This window comes from Heptranchias perlo, unplaced genomic scaffold (assembly GCF_035084215.1).
Source record: "Heptranchias perlo isolate sHepPer1 unplaced genomic scaffold, sHepPer1.hap1 HAP1_SCAFFOLD_44, whole genome shotgun sequence".
Lineage (NCBI taxonomy): Eukaryota > Metazoa > Chordata > Chondrichthyes > Hexanchiformes > Hexanchidae > Heptranchias > Heptranchias perlo.
Genome location: NW_027139453.1, coordinates 9,299,356 through 9,319,436, shown reverse-complemented (window position 1 = coordinate 9,319,436; position 20,081 = coordinate 9,299,356). Strand labels below are relative to the sequence as shown.

Here is a 20,081-nt window from a genome sequence, read left to right as displayed (position 1 = left end):
TTTGTTGGAGCTGCACTCATCCAGGCTAGTGGAAAGTATTCCATCACACTCCTGAATTGTAGATGTTAGAAAGGTTTTGGGGAATCACGAGTCTCCAGTGCAATCACATCTTTCCTGTAATGTGATGACCACAACTGCACGCAGTGCTCAAGTTGTGGCCTAACTAATGTTATATACAGTTCTAGCATAACCTCACTGCTATTACAGTCTATGCCTCGGCTAATTAATGAAAGTGTCCTTTATGCCTTTTAACCACCTTATCAACCTGTCCATTTATCGTCAGGGATCTGTGGACATGCACTCCAAGTCCCTGTGTTCATCTACACCTCTCACTATCCTCCCAAGCAAGGTAGTTTCAGAGCAACTAATTCTGAAACGTCTTACTTGATAATACAGGTCGGACAGCCAAAACCATTTGGTAAAGGGAGACTAATATTGGTGACTGGAAATAATTAGTGTACAAGTTGATATTGCTGTACACCAGAATAGAAAACGAGATGGGATGGACAGAAGCGGTCTGAAAGATGGTTGATCGGCTATGGGAGGCAGCGGACATTTATACTGACTGCACAACGGTAGCGACAGTGGTTTGTTGTTCTCGGGGAATGATCATCACTTCGGGGATTTTATTGATTAATGATACGAACGGTCCCGGGTTCGAATCCACGACGACCCTGACAACCACGAGGCTTTTTGTGAAAAGTCACCAATTGGCTTCTGATACCTTTTCAGTCTTGCTGTTGGTCGAATTGAATGACATCTAGAGCATTTTTAAGATCCAGAGGAGAGAGTGCGGAACTTTCCAAGGCGAAGCACATGTGAAGTAAATAAATGTCTCAAGCTGATGAGGAGATTGAATCTCGATGTGAATTTTCCATCAGGCGGCTTCATTGATATTAGATGACAGGATAGAAAGCTACATATCCAAGGTAGCCGATAACACCAAGATGGGCAGCACTGTAAGCAGTGCAGATGGAAGAACAATATTACAGAGAGACACGAATAGAATAAATGAATCGGTAAAACTGTAACAAATAGATTTCAATTTCGTCCAGTGTGAGTTCATCCACTTTGGACCTGAAGAGGATATTTCAGAATACTTTCTAAATGAAGAAATGCTCGAAACTGTAGAGGTCAAATGGACTTAGGGGTCCAGCTACATAGTCAATAGAATGTCATGGACAGGTGCTGAAAATAATCAAAAAGGTTAATGTAATGCTGGCCTTTATATTGAGAGGAATAGAATACTAGAGAATAGACATTATGCTACAGCTGATGAAAGCTCTGGTTAGACCACACCTGTGTTCAGTTCCAGGTACCGCACCTGAGGGAGGATATATTGGCTGTGGAGGGAGTGCAGTGTAGATTTACTAAAATGATACCTGGACTCCAAGGGTTAAATTCGGACGAGAGATTACAGAAACTAGGGTTGTTTACCCTGGAATTTGGTAGGTTAAGGTCTGATTTTATCGAAGTTTTCAAGATATTAAGGGGAATTGTTGGGTAGATAGAGATAAACTATTTCTGCTCGTTGGGTGCCTGGGACGAGGGGACGTCGCATTCACATTGGAGTCAGCAATTTCAGGAGTGAAGTTGGGAAACACTTCCTCAAGCAAAGGGAGGTAGATGTTTGGAACTCTCTTTCGCAAACAGCAGTTGATGCGAGCTTAATTGTTGATTTTAAACCTGAGATTGATAGGTTTTTGTGAACCAAAGGAATTAAGGTATATGATGCTCAGGCGGTTATATGGAGGTCGGTCACAGATCAGCCATAATCTCATTGAAATGCGGAAGTCTCAAGGGGATAAATGGCCGACTCCAATTCCCAAGTTGCTCATTGGTGCAGAATGCAAAACGATCCTGCATTGGCCGGGAATCGAACCCGAGTCTCTCGCGTGGGAGGCGAGAATTCGACCACTGAACCACCAATGCTGTCACATTTGCTGTTGCAAATGTCCACTTACGTCTCATCGCTCTCACAGTGAATGAAAGCAGCAATTTGAGTAAAGTTTACTTCTGGTCGAGTCCATATTGTGGCGATACAGGGAAAGACGACAATGTCGTTTCAGCGCAGTTCATTCTGCAAAGTGTTACTTGATATTACAAGTCGTACATTCCACACGAATTTGATAAAGAAAGACTAATATTGTTGATATGAAATAATTGGTGTAGAGCCTGATATTGCTCTACATCGTACATGGTACAAGAAAGCGAGATTGGATGGACATAGCGTTCCGAAAGGATGGCGGATCGGGTATATGGGAGTGGAATTTTACTCTGGCTGAACGTCTCCGTTGCCTTTGGGTCTGATTCTCGTTCAGGGAGTTTCACTGGTTCAAACCGGATGAGCCCCGTTGTGTCCCCATTTTTAATCAAAAATCACCAATTGGTTTCTCACATCTTTTCAGCGGTGCAGAAGGCAGGTTTGACTTAACTCCAGCAGAGTATGTTTGAGCACCAGAGGACAGAATGCAGAGGGATTGTCCACGTAACACACGTAGACGAAATGAAGATAATCTTTCAAGAAGTTTTACAGATTGAAGCCGGCACGTGAATTTATCCCAATTCAGGCGATCTCATGTGTGCAGAATGAAAAGGTAAAGGATGCTGCATTGGCCTCGAAACAAAGCCCTGGTTTCCCACCGGCAGACGAGGGTTCCACCACTGAACCGCTAATGCACACACAGCTGCAGGTTTCACGTGTAGCGTTGGATATGTGTCTTGAATATGCAGTCTGCAAAGCTCCTGTGCAGCCTGCTTTTACAGCCGCGCGGTACCTGTGGGTTAACGAGCGAATGAGGCAAGGCATGGACTTTGAAATTCACTGGGAGTTCGAAATCAACTCACACTCATAGTGCGAAATGCTGAAATAAATGAGAACTGTAATTACCAGGAAGTGCTTCTCTCAGAGATAAAGAGATAATCCAGCCAAATGTTTACCTATAAGTTTTCACGATATGTGATTTATTTAAGCTGCACCTTAAATTCAGCTTAATCAGCGAATGTGGGGATTTATACTATTATTTTCTTTGCGTGTTTCTCTCTATCTCTGTCTGCATTTCTTCTCCCTCTGTGTTTTCCCCTGATGGACTTATCAGGCTTCCTTGAACGGCCAGGTCTGGATGGGACATGGCTGTCGGGTCTTCAGTCAAATGTTGTATTTCGACGGGATGATCTTTGCGATTTCCCGTCTCCGTTTTCGGAAAATATAAACCCAGATGGGATTTTCCCTCCTCGGACCCGTCACCTGCGGGTAATGGGAATGAACCTGATCTATCACTCGGTCTTAATATCTGTATTCGCATTGCTTAAGAATAAGATAACGGGGTTATAGCTATTTTCAGGTCACATTTTAGAAATGAATACACAACAGATTTATTCGAAAACCAGAAGCACGTGGGGTTAAAGGGCCGGTTATAATACGGGCACGTAATTGGCGAAGGGATAGGAGGCAGAGAGTGGTGGTGAACGGATGTTTTTCTGACTGGAGGGAAACACGCAGTGGGATCCCCCAGGGGTCGGTACTAGGACTATTGCTTTTCTTGTTCTATATAAATGACTTGGATGTGGGAATTGGGAGTACAGTTTCGAAGTTTGAGGATATTACAAAACTTGAAAAAGTAGTAAACAGTGAGGAAGATAGTAGCAGACTTCAGGAGGACATGGTCAGAATGGTGAAATGGGCAGTCACTTGACAGATTTAATACAGATCAGTGTGAAGTGATGCACTTTTGGAAGAAGAACACGGAGAGGCAGTATAATCTAAATGGAACAATTTATATGCGTGGGGGGGGGGCGGTAGTGCAAGAGCAGTGGAACCTGGGGGTGCATATCCACAAAACACGGCAAGTTGATAAGGCGGTTTAGAAACATAAGGGATACTTTGCTTTGTAAATAGGGGCATTGAATACAAAAAAAGGAAGTCATACTTATCCTTGCAAATCAATGGTTAGGCCTCATCTGGAGTACATGTGGGGTTCTGGGCACCACACTTTAGGATGAAAAGGCATTGAAGGGGATTCAGAGCAGGTTGACCTGGATGATACCAGGGAAGAGGGACTTCAGTGATGTGGAGAGATTGGAGAAGCTGGGATTATTCTCCTTACAGCAGAGAAGGTTAAGGGGAGAACTAATAGAGATATTCAAAATAATGACTGGCTTTGAAAGTACAAGTAGGGAGAAACTGTTTCCTCTGGCAAGTGGGTCGGTAACCAGAGGTCATAGATTTAAAATAATTGGGAAAAGAACTGGACCAGAATTGAGGAGAATTTTTTCACACTGAGGGTTGGATAAGATCCGGAACGCAATTCCTGGAAGGGTGGTGGAAGCAGATTCCATAGAATCATTAAAAAGGCAATTCGACATGTACCTGAAGAGGACTAATTGGCAGGGAAAAATCTGAGTGTGGGTCTAATTGGACAGGTCCTCGAAAGATCCAGCACAGGTACCACGGCGGAATGGACTCCTTCTGTGCTGTAAGCTTCTATGATTCTATGATTACCTTCTGAATCATTACAATTGATGCGATTCAGTGTTGAGGAACCAAGAAAATTATAACCATGATATTCGGCTTCTCCATTCCCTTCTGAATATCGCAGATTATTATGTCCAGGCGGGGGTGGGACTGAATGGGGGATAGAGTGCGGAGATTGGAATGGAAGCCCAGCGGAATGAACTTGGTCTCATCAGTTTTTGTTATTTGTCCTATCAGTTGCCCGAAGCAGGCGGTGAACCTTCATCTCGAGAGAGGATCGTCATTACAGTTCAGAACGAATAAGGTATCAAGAAAATCGGGTGAAACGCACACGCAATGGTCCGGGACTTACAGCACATCCCTTTTAAATAGACACAGACACGAAATGATCCGGGATATAAATCACAATTATCTTCGATTAGTTTCTCTTTCGTTGACCATAAGATAAACTCTTCTTATCAGGACACAGCTGTCCGTTTGATATGTCGCGATATCACAATCTCAACTCCTTCGTGGAAGGAAATGTTGCCGATTGCAGCAAACAACGCAAAAAGCTCCGTCTGCCGTTTCGAGAAGCATGGGACTGACAGCCACACCTTCTGGATGGAGTGAATGAGAGAAACAAGACTTCAACACAAAAATCGACGACGATCGCATTCAAACCTCCGCGTGTAGAGCACAATAGATTAACAATCCATTGACTTAACCTCTGGGCCACCGCGTCACATGAGCAAAAATTGGAAAGCACTTTTATTGAAAATGAAAATACTGGCTATGTTGCCAATCTGAAATAATAACAGTGGATGATGGAAATCGTCAGAAGGTCAGACAGAATCTTTAGATACAGTAAGAGAGTTAATGTTTCAGGTCGATGATCTTTCGTCTGAGCTGAGTCAGAATAAAAGCGCTTTTCTTTTCTTTTTTTGAATGCAAAGCACTGGACTCTGAGGACAAGAAAGTCTGACCATACAATATGACCTGCCCATGCACCCAAATCGAGAATGTTGAAAATATCCAGCCAAATATTCGGTGGAAGAACAGATTTTGTCAATGCATGCAGCGTGCTGGAAGGACCAAAGACTGATGGTGAGCGTGGGGAATTGCCAGGATACCAAGCATTAGGATTCACTCGATATTTTGGCAGAGAGTCCGTTGATGAATTTCAGATGGAACAGCAACATGTTGAAATCCAGTCGGTGTGTGAAAGGCAGCGAGTGCTGATGAAAGGGGCTGGGAGTTCAGCAGTGTGGGACCGTGTGTGGAACCACAGCAGTTAAATCCGATTCCCAATTAGTGAACCCATCCAAAAGGACTGTTTGTTTGGTTGAGGGTTTTTTTTATTCGTTCCTGGGATGTGACCGTCGCTGGCGAGGCCAGCATTTTTTGCCTATCCCTAATTGCCCTTGAGAAGGTGGTGGTGAGCCGCCTTCTTGAACCGCTGCAGTCCGTGTGGTGAAGGTTCTCCCACAGTGCTGTTCGGTAGTGAGTTCCAGGACTTTGACCCAGCTACGATGAAGGAACGGCCATATATTTCCAAGTCGGGATGGTGTGTGACTTGGAGGGAAATGTGCAGGTGCTATTGTTCCCTTGTGCCTTCTGTCCTTGTCCTGCCAGCTGGTAGAGATCGTGGTTTTGGGAGGTGCTGTCGAAGAAGCCTTGGCGAGTTGCTGCATTGCATCCTATGGATGGTACACACTGCAGCCATAGTGCGCCGGTGGTGGAGGGAGTGAATGGTTACGGTGTTGGATGGTGTGCAAATCAAGCGGGCTGCTTTGTTCTGGATGGTGTCGAGCTTCTTGAGTGTTTTCTGAGCTGCACACATCCAGGCAAGTGGAGAGTATTCCATCACACTCCTCACTATTGCCTTGTAGATGGTGCAAAGACTCTGGGGAGTCAGGGGGTGAGTCACTCGCCGCAGAATATCCGGCGTCTAACCTGCTCTTGTAGCCACAGTATTTATGTGGCTGGTCCAGTTAAGTTTCTGGTCAATTTAACCCCAAGGATGTTGATGGTTGGGGATTCGGCGATGGTAATGCCGTTGAATGTCAAGGGAACATGGTTAGACTCTCTCTTTTTGGAGACAGTCATTGCCTGGCACTTGCCTGGCGCGAATATTCCTTGCCACTTATCAGCCCAAGCCTGGATGTTGTCCAGGTCTTGCTGCATGCGGGCACGGACTGCTTCTTCATCTGAGGGGTTGCAAATAGAACTGAACACCGTGCAATCATTAGCGAACATCCCCATTTATGGCCTTATGATGGTAGGAAGGTCATTGATGAAGCAGCTGAAGATGATTGGGTCCAGGACACTGCCCTGTACTGCACATTACTTTTTAAAATATCACAGCTAAGCAGAGCACTTGAGCAGTCGCAGCTGTGACTTTGACTTTTCTCCCTCTCCTCTGGATCTCCCCGGCAACTGCCACGAACCACAATCTTCTTTCACACTTCTCCACGAGAAAGTTCCGTGCCTCAGTTTTCAACTGAAATAAAGTCCATCTCTTAAGTCACGGACAGCCCAGAGAGAGTTTCTGAGTCTCAGGTCCCACTTTGCCTAAATCCTCCTTGAAGTATCATGAAAAAATGTCCTTCAGTTAATAATAATATAATTAAACGTTCTTATCTTTTGGGGTTTTGTTCAGATTCCACGGCTTTTAAAGATCATTGCGGATATTTGTCGAAACGCCTATTGATTGGTGGCTTCTCTTTGAGAAAGATCCCGAAGCGATTATTGAGAGACTGAAAATCAAGCTGTTTGACAAAAGCACTGATACTTCGGTACTGATATAAGCAATATGGGCTCTGGGAGTGCTGAGGTTATGAGTTCGAATTTCACCTTCAACAATCAAACATTTCAATCCGGACATTTTGACCGGAGTTCAAAGTACAACTGGTATGTTCCATGACATATCTACTTCTTAGTGTTCCCATGTGGGCAGTAGGGTGCCTCTGGCCTTCCGTCTTGCTTGAGCAGATGCGAGTTTCGTTGTTTTCGAGGGAGAGGGGGATCTCAGCGTCAGCTGTCACGGCAAAGGGACCGGGATGATATCTGTAACTCGAAGGAACCAAACATACGATTATTCTTTTTGTTAAGCGGATATTCATCGTTTGCAATTTTCGTGTGGGGAAAATTTGGAATGGAAATATGCTGCCTGGTGTCACTGTGTAACGGGTGAAATTATTCAGCTTCCAGATGTTCATACGGTGAAAGGTCGAGAGGCCTTTTCCAGCTCCCGTGTGGGACAAGTTTAGCTTTTGGGTCACTGGGTAACGTGTTATTTTAATTCGTGCCAACGAATGACAAGACATTTGGCAAAAACAAGAAGAATTTTGAACTCACGAGTTCGTTGTCCATGTTTCTTAGATCATGTTCAATAAAATCAAGGATACCCCTCAACACGTGACGGATAATTTTACAACAGGGACCCTCACCCCCGTTCGACGTCTTCGAGGGATAATTCAGTGTCCTCTTTTGAATATTTAAGATGGTAACTTAACGACGAGCGAGCCTGTGCAGCTCATTCGTTAAAGCATCAAACTTTTAAAGCGGGTAGTGATATCAGAGGCCAGTGTTCAAGCTATCAATTTTGAAACAGCTGGTAAGTTCTGCCTTTGTTGCGGAGCAACAGCTCCGGGACAGACGATGCCTGTGATGTGTTGTCAAAGCTTCGGTGGTGTCTTGATTCCCAGGGATGGGCAGTAATGCGTTGTCTATAGCGGGAATTGCAGCTTCCCTCCAGCAACGTGTGATTGGAGAGAGCGGGGCCGAAAGAGGGACTAAATGTTGTTTCTGTCGTGGCCTCAAACAATCCGGGAGCTGGGGAACATCGAACATCGAAAAACTGAAGTTTGTTGCCGCGGCCGCAATGCTGTCTATAACTGTGGTTATTAACCGAAGCTGCACTGCAGGATCCTTTAATGTTCTCTCACAAATCAACGGAAATTATTGGCAATGTGCAGCTTTGAGACTGGCTTTCTGCACCATTAGTGCAGGCAAAGTGAGTGAGCATGAAACACTGTCTGTATATGTGTAGTGTTTGAGTTTGTATTGAACTATACAGAGAATGGAAAATATATCGGTTCTGTGAGGTGTGGTATTTTATTCACATTTAATCACAGACTGAATTTTTGCTTTTTTTCAAACTTATTGATTTTTAGTGGGTAACGTTTTCAAAATGCTGCTGTCTGGTTTCCAACCGGGGACTTTTTGGGTATGAGGCGAATGTGATAACCACGACACGACAGGAACTCTGCAGCACAAGTTCCAATAGGATACACTCAGAAGATAGCTGCCGACTGCAAAAACTCTCAGTGTGGGAGACGGGTCCGTTTCCCGTTTATGTAATTAACTTCTACAAAATAGTTTACTGTATTAATTTCGCAATACTCATTAAACTCTGAAAAAAGACGAATAGTTGTTCAAATCGCCATTAATCAACTAATAATTTCTGTTTCAGGCTGACGGAAATCCTAACTTTTTTTTTATTCATTCACCAGGCAGAATATAGAAAGTTCAGAGGGGAACTGAAAGGGGAAATAAGAGGGGCAAAGAGAGGGTATGAGAAAAGACTGGCGGCCAACATAAAAGGCAAACCAAAAGTCTTCCACAGGCATGTAAACATTAAACGGGTAGTCAGAACACGACTCTGATTCGGGACGAAAAAGGAGATCGACTCATGGAGGCAGAGCGGGTGGCCCAAAAATGTTTCTGCATGATTTTGAAACGGTGACTTTTCGCGTGTGAAGCAAACGTGATAACCACGACACGACCGAAACTCAGCTGCCCACGTTGTTGTAGGAAACCCTCAGAAGATAGCTGCCGTCTGCAAATGCTCTCCGTGTGCGAGACGGTTTCCTTTCCCGTTCAGGGAATTAACTTCAACAAAATAGTTTACTGCATTATTTTCGCAATACTCATTAAACTCTGAAAAAAGACGAATAATTGTTCAAAGCGCCATTAATCAACTAATAACTTTCTATTTCAAGCTGACGGAAAGCCTAACTTTTTAAAAATTCAATCAACAGGCAGAATTTGAGAAAGTTCAGAGGGGAACTGAAAGTGGAAATAAGAGGGGCAAAGAGAGGGTATGAGAATAGACTGGAGGCTAACATATAAGGCAATCCAAAAGTCTTCCACAGGCACGGAATCATCAAACGGGTCGTAAGAACCCGACTCTGATTCGGGACCAATAAGGAGATCATTCATGGAGGGAGAGGGGCTGGTCACTAATGTTGCTGCATGGCTTTAAATCGCGGACATTTCGAATGTGAAGCGAACGTGACAACCACTACACGACAGAAACTCTGCTGCACATGCTGTTATAGGAAACCCTCAGAAGATAGCTGCCGTCTGCAAATGCTCTCCGTGTGCGAGACGGTTTCCTTTCCCGTTCAGGGAATTAACTTCAACAAAATAGTTTACTGTATTAATTTCGCAATAGTCATTAAACTCTGAAAAAAGACGAATAGTTGTTCAGATCGCCTTGAATCAAATAATAACTTTCTGTTACAGGCTGACGGAAATCCTAACTTTTTTTTTTATTCAATCACCAGGCAGAACACAGAAAGTTCAGAGGGGAACTGAAAGTGGAAATGATAGGGGCAAAGAGAGGGTATGAGAATAGCCTGGCGGCCATTATATAAGGCAATCCAAAAGATTTCCACAGGCATGTAAACATTAAACGGGCAGTAAGAACCAAACTGCAAAGGAGATCGATTCATGGAGGCAGAGGGGGTGGCCCAAAAATATTTCTGCCCGATTTCGAGACGGAAACCTTTCGCGTGTGAAGTGAACGTGATAACCACCACAGAAACTCTGCTGCTCATGTCGTTAATCGAACCCCTCAGAAGGTAGCTGCCGTCTGCCAATGCTCTCAGTGTGGGAGACGTGTCCCTTTCATGGAGGCAGCCCAAAAATCTTTCTGTTCGGTTTTGAACCGGGGACTTTTCGTTTGGTCGGAGAACGTGATAACCACGACACTACAGAAACACTGCTACTCTCGTGGTAAAAGGAAACCCTCAGAAGATAGCTGCCGTCTGCAAATGCTCTCAGTGTGGGAGACAGGTCCCTTTCCCTTTCAGGGAATTAACTTCTACAAAATAGTTTGCTGTATTCATTTCGCAATACTCATGAACCTCAGAAAAATGACGAACAGTTGTTCAAATCTCCATCAATCAACACATAACTATCTGTTTCAGGCTGACGGAAATCCTAACTTTTATTTAGTCATTCACCAGGCCGCATATAGAAAGTTCAGAGCGGAACTGAAAGGGGAAATAAGAGGGGCAAAGAGAGGGTATGAGAAAAGACTGGCGGCCAACTTAAAAGGCAATCCAAAAGTCTTCCCCAGGGATGTAAACATTATACGGGCAGCAAGAACCCGACTCTGATTCCGAAGCAAAAAGGAGATCGATTCATGGAGGCAGAGGGGGTGGCCCAAAAAAGTTTCTGCCCGGTTTCGAAACGGGGACCTTTCGCGTGTGAGGCGAACGTGATAACCACAACACGACAGAAACTCTGCTGATCCCGTTTTATTGGAAATCCTCAGAAGATAGCTGCCGTCTACAAATGCTCTCAGTGTGGGAGACGGGTCACTTTCCCTTTCAGGGAATTAACTTCGACAAAATAGTTTGCTGTATTCATTTCGCAATACTCATGAACCTCTGAAAAATGACGAATAATTGTTCAAAGCGCCATTAATCAACTCATAAATATATGTTTCAATCTGATGGAAATCCTAACTTTTTTATCATTGACTCACCATGCAGAACACAGAAAGTTCAGAGGGGAACCGAAAATGGAAGTAAGAGAGGGAAAGAGAGGGTATGAGAATAGACTGGCGGCCATCATATAAGGCAATCCAAAAGTCTTCCACCGGTATGAAAACATTAAACGGGTTGGAAGAACCCGACACTGATTCGGGACCACAAAGGACATCGATTCATGGAGACAGAGGGGGTGGCCCAAAAATGTTTCTCCCCGGTTTTGAACCGGGGACTTTTCGCGTGTTAAGCGAACGTGATAACCATTACACTACAGAAACTGTGCTGCTTGCAGTTTTATAGGAAACCCTCAGAAGATAGCTGCCGTCTACAACTGCTCTCAGTGTGGAAAACTGGTCCCTTTCCCGTTCAGGGAATTAACTTCCACAAAATAGTTTGCTGGATTAATTTCGCAATACTCATGAACCTCTGAAAAAAGACGAATAATTGTTCAAAGCGCCATGAATCAACTAATAACTTTCGGTTTCAAGCTGATGGAAATCCGAACTTTTTTGTTATTGAATCACCAGGCAGAATACAGAAAGTTCAGAGGGGAACTGAAAATGGAAATACGAGGGGCAAAGAGAGGGTATGAGAATAGACTGGCGGCCATCATATCAGGCAATCCAAAAGACTTCCACCGGTCTGTGAACATGAAACGGGTGGGAAGAACCCGACTCTGATTCGCGGCCACAAAGGAGATCGATTCATGGAGGCAGAGGGAGTGGCCCAAAAATGTTTCTGCCCGGTTTCGAACCGGGGACCTTTCGCGTGTTAAGCGAACGTGATAACCACTACACTACAGAAACTCCGCTGCTTACTGCTTTATAGGAAACCTTCAGAAGATAGCTGCCGTCTAGAAATGCTCTCAGTGTGGGAAACAGGACCCTTTCCCGTTCAGGGAATTAACTTCGACAAAATAGTTTGCTGTATTCATTTCGCAATACTCATGAACCTCTGAAAAAAGACGAATAATTGTTCAAAGCGCCATGAATCAACGAACAACTTTCTGTTTCAAGCTGATGGAAATCCTAACTTTTTTGTTATTGAATCACCAGGCAGAATACAGAAAGTTCAGAGGGGAATTGAAAATGGAAATAAGAGGGGCAAAGAGAGGGTATGAGAATAGACTGGCGGCCATCATATCAGGCAATCCAAAAGTCTTCCACCGGTCTGTGAACATGAAACGGGTGGGAAGAACCCGACCCTGATTCGGGACCACAAAGGAGATCGATTCATGGTGGCAGAGGGGGTGGCCCAAAAATGTTTCTGCCCGGTTTCGAACCGGAGACCTCTCGCGTGTTAAGCGAACGTGATAAACACTACACTACAGAAACTCTGCTGCTTGCTGTTTTTTAGGAAACCATCAGAAGATAGCTGCCGTCTACAACTGCTCTCAGTGTGGGGAACAGGTCCCTTTCCCGTTCAGGGAATTAACCTCCACAAAATAGTTTGCTGTATTCATTTCGCAATACTCATGAACCTCTGAAAAAAGACGAATGATTGTTCAAAGCGCCATGAATCAACGAATAACTTTCTGTTTCCAGCTAATGGAAATCCTAACTTTTTTGTTATTGAATCACCAGGCAGAATACAGAGAGTTCAGAGGGGAACTGAAAATGGAAATAAGAGGGACAAAGAGAGCGTATGAGAATAGACTGGCGGCCATCATATAAGTCAATCCAAAAGTCTTCCACCGGGATGTAAACATGAAACGGGTTGGAAGAACCCGACTCTGATTCGCGGCCACAAAGGAGATCGATTCATGGAGGCAGAGGGTGTGGCCCAAAAATGTTGATGGTCGGGTTCGCAGCGGGGACCTTTCGCGTGTTAAACAAACGTGATAACAACAACACTACAGAAACTCTGCTGTTGGTCATTTTATAGGAAACCCTCAGAAGATAGCTGCCGTCTGCAAATGCTCTCAGTGTGGGAGAAAGGGCCCTTTCCCTTTCAGGGAAATAACTTCTCCAAAATAGTTTGCTGTATTCATTTCGCAATACTCATCAACCTCTGAAAAAAGACGAATAATTGTTCAAAGCGCCATGAATCAACTAATAACTTTCTTTTTCAAGCTGATGGAAATCCTAACTTTTTTTTTGTTGAATCACCAGGCAGAATACAGAAAGTTCAGAGGGGAACTGAAAATGGAAATAAGAGGGGCAAAGAGAGGGTATGAGAATAGACTGGCGGCCATCATATAAGGCAATCCAAAAGTCTTCCACCGGTCTGTGAACATGAAACGGGTGGTGAGAAACCGACTCTGATTCGCGGCCACAAAGGAGATCGATTCATGGAGGCAGAGTGAGTGGCCCAAAAATGTTTCCGCCCGGTTTCGAACCGGGGACCTTTCGCGTGTTAAGCGAACGTGATAACGACTACACTACCGAAACTCCGCTGCTTACTGATTTATAGGAAACCTTCAGAAGATAGCTGCCGTCTAGAAATGCTCTCAGTGTGGGAAACAGGACCCTTTCCCGTTCAGGGAATTAACTTCGACAAAATAGTTTGCTGTATTCATTTCGCAATACTCATGAACATCTGAAAAAAGACGAATAATTGTTCAAAGCGCCATGAATCAACGAATAACTTTCTGTTTCCAGCTGATGGAAATCCTAACTTTTTTGTTATTGAATCACCAGGCAGAATACAGAGAGTTCAGAGGGGAACTGAAAATGGAAATAAGAGGGGCAATGAGAGCGTATGAGAATAGACTGGCGGCAATCATATAAGTCAATCCAAAAGTCTTCCACCGGGATGTAAACATGAAACGGGTTGGAAGAACCCGACTCTGATTCGCGGCCACAAAGGAGATCGATTCATGGAGGCAGAGGGTGTGGCCCAAAAATGTTGATGGTCGGGTTCGCAGCGGGGACCTTTCGCGTGTTAAACAAACGTGATAACAACAACACTACAGAAACTCTGCTGTTGGTCATTTTATAGGAAACCCTCAGAAGATAGCTGCCGTCTGCAAATGCTCTCAGTGTGGGAGAAAGGGCCCTTTCCCTTTCAGGGAATTAACTTCTACAAAATAGTTTGCTGTATTCATTTCGCAATACTCATGAACCTCTGAAAAAAGACGAATAATTGTTCAAAGCGCCATGAATCAACTAATAACTTTCTTTTTCAAGCTGATGGAAATCCTAACTTTTTTTTTGTTGAATCACCAGGCAGATTACAGAACGTTCAGAGGGGAACTGAAAATGGAAATAAGAGGGGCAAAGAGAGGGTATGAGAATAGACTGGCGGCCATCATATAAGGCAATCCAAAAGTCTTCCACCGGTCTGTGAACATGAAACGGGTGGTGAGAAACCGACTCTGATTCGCGGCCACAAAGGAGATCGATTCATGGAGGCAGAGGGAGTGGCCCAAAAATGTTTCTGCCCGGTTTCGAACCGGGGACCTTTCGCGTGTTAAGCGAACGTGATAACCACTACACTACAGAAACTCCGCTGCTTACTGATTTATAGGAAACCTTCAGAAGATAGCTGCCGTCTAGAAATGCTCTCAGTGTGGGAAACAGGACCCTTTCCCGTTCAGGGAATTAACTTCGACAAAATAGTTTGCTGTATTCATTTCGCAATACTCATGAACATCTGAAAAAAGACGAATAATTGTTCAAAGCGCCATGAATCAACGAACAACTTTCTGTTTCAAGCTGATGGAAATCCTAACTTTTTTGTTATTGAATCACCAGGCAGAATACAGAAAGTTCAGAGGGGAATTGAAAATGGAAATAAGAGGGGCAAAGAGAGGGTATGAGAATAGACTGGCGGCCATCATATCAGGCAATCCAAAAGTCTTCCACCGGTCTGTGAACATGAAACGGGTGGGAAGAACCCGACCCTGATTCGGGACCACAAAGGAGATCGATTCATGGTGGCAGAGGGGGTGGCCCAAAAATGTTTCTGCCCGGTTTCGAACCGGAGACCTCTCGCGTGTTAAGCGAACGTGATAAACACTACACTACAGAAACTCTGCTGCTTGCTGTTTTTTAGGAAACCCTCAGAAGATAGCTGCCGTCTACAACTGCTCTCAGTGTAGGGAACAGGTCCCTTTCCCGTTCAGGGAATTAACTTCCACAAAATAGTTTGCTGTATTCATTTCGCAATACTCATGAACCTCTGAAAAAAGACGAATGATTGTTCAAAGCGCCATGAATCAACGAATAACTTTCTGTTTCCAGCTGATGGAAATCCTAACTTTTTTGTTATTGAATCACCAGGCAGAATACAGAGAGTTCAGAGGGGAACTGAAAATGGAAATAAGAGGGGCAAAGAGAGCGTATGAGAATAGACTGGCGGCCATCATATAAGTCAATCCAAAAGTCTTCCACCGGGATGTAAACATGAAACGGGTTGGAAGAACCCGACTCTGATTCGCGGCCACAAAGGAGATCGATTCATGGAGGCAGAGGGTGTGGCCCAAAAATGTTGATGGTCGGGTTCGCAGCGGGGACCTTTCGCGTGTTAAACAAACGTGATAACAACAACACTACAGAAACTCTGCTGTTGGTCATTTTATAGGAAACCCTCAGAAGATAGCTGCCGTCTGCAAATGCTCTCAGTGTGGGAGAAAGGGCCCTTTCCCTTTCAGGGAATTAACTTCTCCAAAATAGTTTGCTGTATTCATTTCGCAATACTCATGAACCTCTGAAAAAAGACGAATAATTGTTCAAAGCGCCATGAATCAACTAATAACTTTCTTTTTCAAGCTGATGGAAATCCTAACTTTTTTTTTGTTGAATCACCGGGCAGAATACAGAAAGTTCAGAGGGGAACTGAAAATGGAAATAAGAGGGGCAAAGAGAGGGTATGAGAATAGACTGGCGGCCATCATATAAGGCAATCCAAAAGTCTTCCACCGGTCTGTGAACATGAAACGTGTGGTGAGAAACCGACTCTGATTCGCGGCCACAAAGGAGATCGATTCATGGAGGCAGAGGGAGTGGCCCAAAAATGTTTGTGCCCGGTTGCGAACCGGGGACCTTTCGCGTGTTTAGCGAACGTGATAACCACTACACTAAAGAAACTCCGCTGCTTACTGATTTATAGGAAACCTTCAGAAGATAGCTGCCGTCTAGAAATGCTCTCAGTGTGGGAAACAGGACCCTTTCCCGTTCAGGGAATTAACTTCGACAAAATAGTTTGCTGTATTCATTTCGCAATACTCATGAACATCTGAAAAAAGACGAATAATTGTTCAAAGCGCCATGAATCAACGAAAAACTTTCTGTTTCAAGCTGATGGAAATCCTAACTTTTTTGTTATTGAATCACCAGGCAGAATACAGAAAGTTCAGAGGGGAATTGAAAATGGAAATAAGAGGGGCAAAGTGAGGGTATGAGAATTGACTGGCGGCCATCATACAAGGCAATCGAAAAGTCTTCTACCGGTCTGTGAACATGAAACGGGTGGTGAGAAACCGACTCTGATTCGCGGCCACAAAGGAGATCGATTCATGGAGGCAGAGGGGGTGGCCAAAAAATGTTGCTGGTTGTGTTCGCAGCGGGGACCTTCCGCGCGTTAAACGAACGTGATAACCACAACACTACAGAAACTCTGTTGTTGGTTGTTTTATAGGAAACCCTCAGAAGAAAGCTGCCGTCTGCAAATGCTCTCAGTGTGGGAGACATGACCCTTTCCCTTTCAGGTAATTAACTTCTCCAAAATAGTTTGCTGTATTCATTTCGCAATACTCATGAACCTCTGAAAAAAGACGAATAATTGTTCAAAGCGCTATGAATCAACTAATAACTTTCTGTTTCAAGCTGATGAAAATCCTAACTTTTTTTTTGTTGAATCACCAGGCAGAATACAGAAAGTTCAGAGGGGAACTGAAAATGGAAATAAGAGGGGCAAAGAGAGGGTATGAGAATAGACAGGCGGCCATCATATAAGGCAATCCAAAAGTCTTCCACCGGTATGTAAAACATTAAACGAGTTGTGAGAACCCGAACCTGAATCGGGGCCACAAAGGAGATCGATTCATGGAGACAGAGGGGGTGGCCCAAAAATGTTTCTGCCCGGTTTCGAACCGGGGACCTTTCGCGTGTTAAGCGAACGTGATAACCACTACACTACAGAAATTCTGCTGCTTGCAGTTTTATAGGAAACCCTCAGAAGATAGCTGACGTCTACAACTGCTCTCAGTGTGGGAAACAGGGCCCTTTCCCTTTCAGGGAATTAACTTCTCCAAAATAGTTTGCTGTATTCATTTCGCAATACTCATGAACCTCTGAAAAAAGACAAATAATTGTTCAAAGCGCCATGAATCAACTAATAACTTTCTGTTTCAAGCTGATGAAAATCCTAACTTTTTTTTTATTGAATCACCAGGCAGAACACAGAAAGTTCAGAGGGGAACTGAAAATGGAAATAAGAGGGGCAATGAGAGGGTATGAGAATAGACTGGTGGCCATCATATAAGGCAATCCAAAGGTCTTGCACAGGCATGAAAACATTTAACGGGTTGGAAGAACCCGAGCCTGATTCGGGACCACAAAGGAGATCGATTCATGGAGACAGAGGGGGTGGCGCAAAAAAGTTTCTGCCCGGTTTCGAACCGGGGACCTTTCGCGTGTTAAGCGAACGTGATAACCACTACACTACAGAAACTCCGCTGCTAACCGATTTATAGGAAACCCTCAGAAGATAGCTGCCGTCTGCAAATGCTCTCAGTGTGGGAGACAGGACCCTTTCCCTTTCAGGTAATTAACTTCTCCAAAATAGTTTGCTGTATTCATTTCGCAATACTCATGAACCTCTGAAAAAAGACGAATAATTGTTCAAAGCGCTATGAATCAACTAATAACTTTCTGTTTCAAGCTGATGAAAATCCGAACTTTTTTTTTGTTGAATCACCAGGCAGAATACAGAAAGTTCAGAGGGGAACTGAAAATGGAAATAAGAGGGGCAAAGAGAGGGTATGAGAATAGACTGGCGGCCATCATATAAGGCAATCCAAAAGTCTTCCACCGGTGTGTAAAACATTAAACGAGTTGTGAGAACCCGAACCTGAATCGGGGCCACAAAGGAGATCGATTCATGGAGACAGAGGGGGTGGCCCAAAAATGTTTCTGCCCGGTTTCGAACCGGGGACCTTTCGCGTGTTAAGCGAACGTGATAACCACTACACTACTAGAAATTCTGCTGCTTGCAGTTTTATAGGAAACCCTCAGAAGATAGCTGACGTCTACAACTGCTCTCAGTGTGGGAAACAGGGCCCTTTCCCTTTCAGGGAATTAACTTCTCCAAAATAGTTTGCTGTATTCATTTCGCAATACTCATGAACCTCTGAAAAAAGACAAATAATTGTTCAAAGCGCCATGAATCAACTAATAACTTTCTGTTTCAAGCTGATGAAAATCCTAACTTTTTTTTTATTGAATCACCAGGCAGAACACAGAAAGTTCAGAGGGGAACTGAAAATGGAAATAAGAGGGGCAATGAGAGGGTATGAGAATAGACTGGTGGCCATCATATAAGGCAATCCAAAGGTCTTGCACAGGCATGAAAACATTAAACGGGTTGGAAGAACCCGAGCCTGATTCGGGACCACAAAGGAGATCGATTCATGGAGACAGAGGGGGTGGCGCAAAAAAGTTTCTGCCCGATTTCGAACCGGGGACCTTTCGCGTGTTAAGCGAACGTGATAACCACTACACTACAGAAACTCCGCTGCTAACCGATTTATAGGAAACCCTCAGAAGATAGCTGCCGTCTGCAAATGCTCTCAGTGTGGGAGACAGGACCCTTTCCCTTTCAGGTAATTAACTTCTCCAAAATAGTTTGCTGTATTCATTTCGCAATACTCATGAACCTCTGAAAAAAGACGAATAATTGTTCAAAGCGCTATGAATCAACTAATAACTTTCTGTTTCAAGCTGATGAAAATCCGAACTTTTTTTTTGTTGAATCACCAGGCAGAATACAGAAAGTTCAGAGGGGAACTGAAAATGGAAATAAGAGGGGCAAAGAGAGGGTATGAGAATAGACTGGCGGCCATCATATAAGGCAATCCAAAAGTCTTCCACCGGTATGTAAAACATTAAACGAGTTGTGAGAACCCGAACCTGAATCGGGGCCACAAAGGAGATCGATTCATGGAGACAGAGGGGGTGGCCCAAAAATGTTTCTGCCCGGTTTCGAACCGTGGACCTTTCGCGTGTTAAGCGAACGTGATAACCACTACACTACAGAAATTCTGCTGCTTGCAGTTTTATAGGAAACCCTCAGAAGATAGCTGACGTCTACAACTGCTCTCAGTGTGGGAAACAGGGCCCTTTCCCTTTCAGGTAATTAACTTCTCCAAAATAGTTTGCTGTATTCATTTCGCAATACTCATGAACCTCTGAAAAAAGACGAATAATTGTTCAAAGCGCTATGAATCAACTAATAACTTTCTGTTTCAAGCTGATGAAAATCCTAACTTTTTTTTTGTTGAATCACCAGGCAGAATACAGAAAGTTCAGAGGGGAACTGAAAATGGAAATAAGAGGGGCAAAGAGAGGGTATGAGAATAGACTGGCGGCCATCATATAAGGCAATCCAAAAGTCTTCCACCGGTTTGTAAAACATTAAACGAGTTGTGAGAACCCGAACCTGAATCGGGGCCACAAAGGAGATCGATTCATGGAGACAGAGGGGGTGGCCCAAAAATGTTTCTGCCCGGTTTCGAACCGTGGACCTTTCGCGTGTTAAGCGAACGTGATAACCACTACACTACAGAAATTCTGCTGCTTGCAGTTTTATAGGAAACCCTCAGAAGATAGCTGACGTCTACAACTGCTCTCAGTGTGGGAAACAGGGCCCTTTCCCTTTCAGGGAATTAACTTCTACAAAAT

The 20,081-nt window shown here is 44.1% G+C and overlaps 13 non-coding genes across 13 annotated transcripts; all 13 read right to left on the bottom strand.

Annotated features, from left to right (window-relative positions):
• Positions 1 to 1,861: 1,861 nt before the first annotated feature.
• On the bottom strand, positions 1,862 to 1,932 carry trnag-ccc (transfer RNA glycine (anticodon CCC)). Its single transcript has one exon. It is a non-coding gene; the product is annotated as a tRNA-Gly (tRNA).
• Positions 1,933 to 11,443: 9,511 nt separating this feature from the next.
• On the bottom strand, positions 11,444 to 11,516 carry trnav-aac (transfer RNA valine (anticodon AAC)). Its single transcript has one exon. It is a non-coding gene; the product is annotated as a tRNA-Val (tRNA).
• Positions 11,517 to 11,971: 455 nt separating this feature from the next.
• On the bottom strand, positions 11,972 to 12,044 carry trnav-aac (transfer RNA valine (anticodon AAC)). Its single transcript has one exon. It is a non-coding gene; the product is annotated as a tRNA-Val (tRNA).
• A 455-nt stretch (positions 12,045 to 12,499) lies between these two features.
• On the bottom strand, positions 12,500 to 12,572 carry trnav-aac (transfer RNA valine (anticodon AAC)). Its single transcript has one exon. It is a non-coding gene; the product is annotated as a tRNA-Val (tRNA).
• Positions 12,573 to 13,555: 983 nt separating this feature from the next.
• On the bottom strand, positions 13,556 to 13,628 carry trnav-aac (transfer RNA valine (anticodon AAC)). The gene has a single exon. It is a non-coding gene; the product is annotated as a tRNA-Val (tRNA).
• Positions 13,629 to 14,611: 983 nt separating this feature from the next.
• Positions 14,612 to 14,684, bottom strand: trnav-aac (transfer RNA valine (anticodon AAC)). The gene has a single exon. It is a non-coding gene; the product is annotated as a tRNA-Val (tRNA).
• A 455-nt stretch (positions 14,685 to 15,139) lies between these two features.
• trnav-aac (transfer RNA valine (anticodon AAC)) lies at positions 15,140 to 15,212 on the bottom strand. Its single transcript has one exon. It is a non-coding gene; the product is annotated as a tRNA-Val (tRNA).
• Positions 15,213 to 17,252: 2,040 nt separating this feature from the next.
• On the bottom strand, positions 17,253 to 17,325 carry trnav-aac (transfer RNA valine (anticodon AAC)). The gene has a single exon. It is a non-coding gene; the product is annotated as a tRNA-Val (tRNA).
• Positions 17,326 to 17,780: 455 nt separating this feature from the next.
• Positions 17,781 to 17,853, bottom strand: trnav-aac (transfer RNA valine (anticodon AAC)). The gene has a single exon. It is a non-coding gene; the product is annotated as a tRNA-Val (tRNA).
• Positions 17,854 to 18,309: 456 nt separating this feature from the next.
• Positions 18,310 to 18,383, bottom strand: trnav-aac (transfer RNA valine (anticodon AAC)). Its single transcript has one exon. It is a non-coding gene; the product is annotated as a tRNA-Val (tRNA).
• Positions 18,384 to 18,838: 455 nt separating this feature from the next.
• trnav-aac (transfer RNA valine (anticodon AAC)) lies at positions 18,839 to 18,911 on the bottom strand. The gene has a single exon. It is a non-coding gene; the product is annotated as a tRNA-Val (tRNA).
• A 456-nt stretch (positions 18,912 to 19,367) lies between these two features.
• On the bottom strand, positions 19,368 to 19,440 carry trnav-aac (transfer RNA valine (anticodon AAC)). Its single transcript has one exon. It is a non-coding gene; the product is annotated as a tRNA-Val (tRNA).
• Positions 19,441 to 19,896: 456 nt separating this feature from the next.
• trnav-aac (transfer RNA valine (anticodon AAC)) lies at positions 19,897 to 19,969 on the bottom strand. Its single transcript has one exon. It is a non-coding gene; the product is annotated as a tRNA-Val (tRNA).
• Positions 19,970 to 20,081: the final 112 nt, after the last annotated feature.